Below are 5,218 nucleotides of genomic sequence, written 5' to 3'. Positions count from 1 at the left end.
TAATCTTATCTTTTTAATATTAAAATATGAAAAATGAAATTATACATGACAAATTATAGGCCATTAGATCTCTTAATTCCTATGGTTTTAAATTAGTTGTAGTTGGCAATTAAGAAATGAGTTAGCAATTGATAACACTCCAACGACACATAATATTAATTTCCACCTAGATATATGTACAATGACAACGGTCTAAATGTAACAACATACTATTAATTTATATAAAAAAATTTCTTCATAGTCCATACTATTATATAGTTTTAAATTAGTTGTAGTTGGCCATTAAGAAATGAGTTGGCAATTAATGACACTCCAACAATAGAATATTAATTTCCACCTAGATGTAACACGCATACAATAAATCTATACGGAAGAGTGATTTATCATTCTATGGATTTAAATATTTAATTATCTTACACGTAAATACGGAAAAATAATCCCATCACCTGTTTTAAGAACATACTATGGCAACTGTCTAAATGTAACAATGGCAACTGTCTAAATGTAACAATGGCAACTGTCTAAATGTAACAACATACTATTAATTTATATAAAAAATTTCTCCATAGTCCATACTATTAATTTATATAGATTGTTTCTCCATATTCCACGTATAATAAATACAATATATACACGCATACAATAAATCTATACGGAAGAGTGATTTATCATTCTATGTATTTAAATATTTAATTATCTTATTGTAACTGTCTAAATGTAACAACATACTATTAATTTATATAAAAAATTTCTCCATAGTCCATACTATTAATTTATTTATATAGATTGTTTCTCCATATTCCACGTATAATAAATACAATATATACACGCATACAATAAATCTATACGGAAGAGTGATTTATCATTCTATGTATTTAAATATTTAATTATCTTACACGTAAATACCGAAAAATAATCACATCACCTGTTTTAAGATAGTAGAAGTTTACCTTTTTTTCTTATTACATATAAAAAAAATCTAAATACACACAAAAGGTAATTATAATTATAATTTTAATTTTGTTAACATAGAATATTATAAAATTTAATTAGTATGAATGATTATATAGTGTATAAATTTTATTAACTATAATAACACTAATATACAGCACATAAATTAAATTAATTATAGTATAATTATTCGTATAGTTAATTTAATTTTCACTATTATTCTTTATATAGTTAATTTAATTTATACGTATAGTTATTTCTATTGTTCGTTTAATTTATTTTAATATTCAATGTGAACAATTAAAGTTATAGTAATTACACTTTATATTTTTCTAGATTTTATATATATATATAGATGACGTGATATTATTCTCCATTTATATGTAAGATGACTTTGATAATAATTGTGAAAAAGGATTAAATATATAAATATATAGAAAAATGAAACACCTTATATATATATTATGTGTTTGTATATATGTATTTATTAGGGTAAATTGCCCTAAAAGTCATAAACTTTGGGGAAAGTTTGGTTTTTTCCACAAACTATAAAAGTTACGCCTAAAGTCACGAACTTTATCAGATCGTGCAAATTTTCCAAACTACCCGACCTGACGACATATTTTTGTTAAAAACTTATCCCATGTGGCATGCCGGAGGCGTGACTTGGCAAAATTTCTGAACTCAGGTAATATAACCTCTTTTTGGCTGATTTTGAAAGAGCAACCCAGATTCAATCGACAGAAAATGTAATCGACAAGAGTGAAATTGTCGACAAACGGTTTAGGGATGAAATCGGCGACGTGTAAAGAAGATTCAATAAAAAAAGCATAAAGCGACGTCGTTTTGTGCCCGGTTAGAAATTTTGCCAAGTCACGCCTCCGGCATGCCACGTGAGATGAGTTTTTAACGGAAATATGTCGTCAGGTCGGGTAATTTGGGAAATTTGCACGATCTGATAAAATTCGTAACTTTAAGCGCAACTTTTATAGTTTGTGGGAAAAACCAAACTTTTCCCAAAGTTTGTAATTTTTTAGGCAATTAACCCTTTATTATATATAGACTATGGAGAAATTTCTATATAAGTTAATAGTATGTTGTCATATTTAGTATTTTTATTGTTTATGTATTTAATAGCCAAACTTTATTATTTATGTTGACTATAGGTTTGTGTATATAGTATCGTGTATTCTACATAAATAATGAAGTGTGGCTATGAATTTAAATTCTTTTAACATATTAGTTTAAATTTTGTTAACAGATTACTGTATTAATTACTTTTAATTTTTTATACTTTATTATGCAGCATGCACAAAATTTTAAAACAAAAAAATTGCAAAGGCATAACTGTACGCATATATTACTCCCATTAGATTCAATTAGGGGTGTGCATTCGGGTTTCGGTTCGGTTTTTTGCCAAAACCGAACCAAAACCGAAAAACCGAATTTAGTTCAAAATCTAAACCGAACCGAACCCAAATAACCGAAAAACCGAAATCGAAAAACCGAAAACCGAACTTAAAAAACCGAAAAAACCCGAACAAAACCGAAAAACCCGAAAAAAAACCGAAAAACCTGAAAAAAAATAAATATAATATAAATATATATTTATATATGTGTATTTTATTTTATTTTATATATACTAATAGAATATTTATATATAATATAAAATTAATAATACATATAATATATATTATATAGTAGAATATATTAAAAGAATATATATATTATATGTAATATAATATATTAAATTAATAGAATACATATATAATTCGATTTTTCGGTTTTTCAGTTTTTTCCTTCACCCGAACCGAACCGAACCGAACCGAAAAACCGTTTTTTTTTTTTTTATTTTTAAAACCGAACCGAACCGAACCGAAAAAACCGAAAAAACCGAACCGAATTTCAAAATTTCGGTTTGGTTCGGTTCGGATATTCGGTTTCCGGTTTTTTTTGCTCACCCCTAGATTCAATATGTAGTTGAAAGTATTTAATCAAGGTTCAAAATATTTTGGAAAATTTTACATAATTTAAAGTAATAATTGAATGTAGATTTACATTCGTTAGTTTCCATGTATTGTTATGTATAGTTGGAATATAACTTTTTTAGATTTCCACTTATCAAATAATTATTTGTTGGGCATACCAATTCATTATGTCAAATGGTATATCTAGACTAGATATTTTTTTTCTCGTGCTATATATATTTCCACTTGTTAAAAATTTATTGATAGGATATACTCCCTCCGTCCCGGCTAAGATAACGCATTTTGTGGGCGGCACGGGATTTTAGGAGTTATTGGTTAAAATGTTTAATTGGAAAGAGAAAAGGTGGATGTAAGTATTAAATTAGAGAGAGAAAGAAAGATGAACATTTTAATAGGAGTGAGAAAAAGTGGTTAGGTATATTAATTGAAGAGAGAAAGTTTCCAAAAAGGAAATGCGTTATCTTAGTTGAGACAAACTAAAAAGGAAAACGTGTCATCTTAAGCGGAACGAAGGGATTACCAAATAGGATTGTCACCTTGGTATTCCTTAAATAGAAAAGTTTTTCTCGCGTTTACTTTGTTTGAGATGATTTTATTAGAAATGAAAGCTGGTTAGGGCATCCACTACGCGGCGCGCCACGCTCGCGCCACGCGTTGCGACACGCCGTCCCGTCCCGCGGCCAGTGCCTGCGAGACACGGGACGGGCTGTCACGCCCCTGCGCCATGCGTGACGCCCACTCGTGGGCGTCGTCACGCTGGCGCAATAAATCAATTTTTTTTAAAATAGAATTTAAAAATATATATTTTTTATTTATAAAATTGTTTTTATATTTAAAAATAATTTTTACAAATAAATAAATACAAGAAATTCGTAATAGCCCACATATATTTGATGGGCTTGCAAATTTATGAAACTCATTCTTGGTTGCTTCTCTTTTATAGAGACAACCTTGAATGTTTTATGTTCCACTTTCGATGTGGGACAAAGTCATTCTTGGTTGCTTCTCTTTTATAGAGACAACCTTGAATGTTTTATGTTCCATTTTCGATGTGGGACAAAGTCATTTTTGATTGCTTCTCTTTTATAGAGACAACCTTGAATGTTTTATGTTTCACTTTCGATGTGGGATAAAATCATTCTTGGTTGTTCTTCTTTTATAGAGACATCCTTGAATGTTTTATGTTTCACTTTCGATGTGGGACAAAATCATTTTTGGTTGTTTCTCTTTTATAGAGACATCCAAGAATGATTTTGTCCCACATCGAAAGTGAAACATAAAACATTCAAGGATGTCCATATAAAATTGTATTTTAAATTATGTCATTTTTATTTTTTTAAGATTTTAATTATGTTTTTTTTAAATTTTAAGTTGTATTTTTATTTTATGTTGTAATGTTATTTTAATTTTAATGAAGTGTGTTTGTTTTAATTGAATTATGTTGGAAATATAAATAAAAAATAAATTGAATGAATAGTAATTTAAGGGACGGTTAAGGGATGGAGCGTTGCAGGTTCCGTCCCTTAGTCAAGAGATGGAGTAAAAAAGTACAGTTGGACCCTCAAATAGTAGTTTAAGGGACGGTATGGAGACATCGTAGTGGATGCTTGTGGCTTATGTGCCCGCATAATTAAACCATTCCATAGGTGTTTGGTTCCATGAAATAGGCCAAGTTTTGACAAGTGTGAAATACTACTTTTTGCTTTTCTTTATTTAGATTTTATTGTGAGCGGACAAGTATGCCCTTGGAGTTGGGAGGGGGGATTCGAAAAAGCAGGGATGGAAATGGTATTCCAATCTCAATTCTTGATGCGAATTTCAATGTTGTTACAATTATCACTATTTTCAAAAGGAATAAAAAGTAAGGCTATAGTGCGGGTTGGTGCCTATCTATAGGGCCAACAAAATTTGTACCAAACACACTGAATGCTCAATACTCCCTAATTCCCCTACATCGTTTGACTTGACACAAGTTTTAATAAATGTAGTGGAAAGTGAGTTGAAAAAATTAATAGAATATGAGTCATACTTTATATATTCTTTTTATAATACTCCCTCCGTCCCGTGCTACTCGCACGTTTGCTTTTCGGCTCGTCACAAAGTCCTTACACTATTTATAATTTAAGTTAGAATTATTGCATTTAATTAATATGCTAGTTTAACTTAAGAGCTCTTTTATTAAGTGATGTCTCATTACACCTAAAATTCTTTTTTAATTACATAAAAAAATCAATCCCAAATTTACGGCCTAAAATGAAAAGTGCGAGTAGCATGGGACG

The sequence above is a fragment of the Salvia splendens genome, chromosome 13, assembly GCF_004379255.2.
Source record: "Salvia splendens isolate huo1 chromosome 13, SspV2, whole genome shotgun sequence".
Lineage (NCBI taxonomy): Eukaryota > Viridiplantae > Streptophyta > Magnoliopsida > Lamiales > Lamiaceae > Salvia > Salvia splendens.
Note: the sequence above shows the minus strand (reverse complement) of the source record.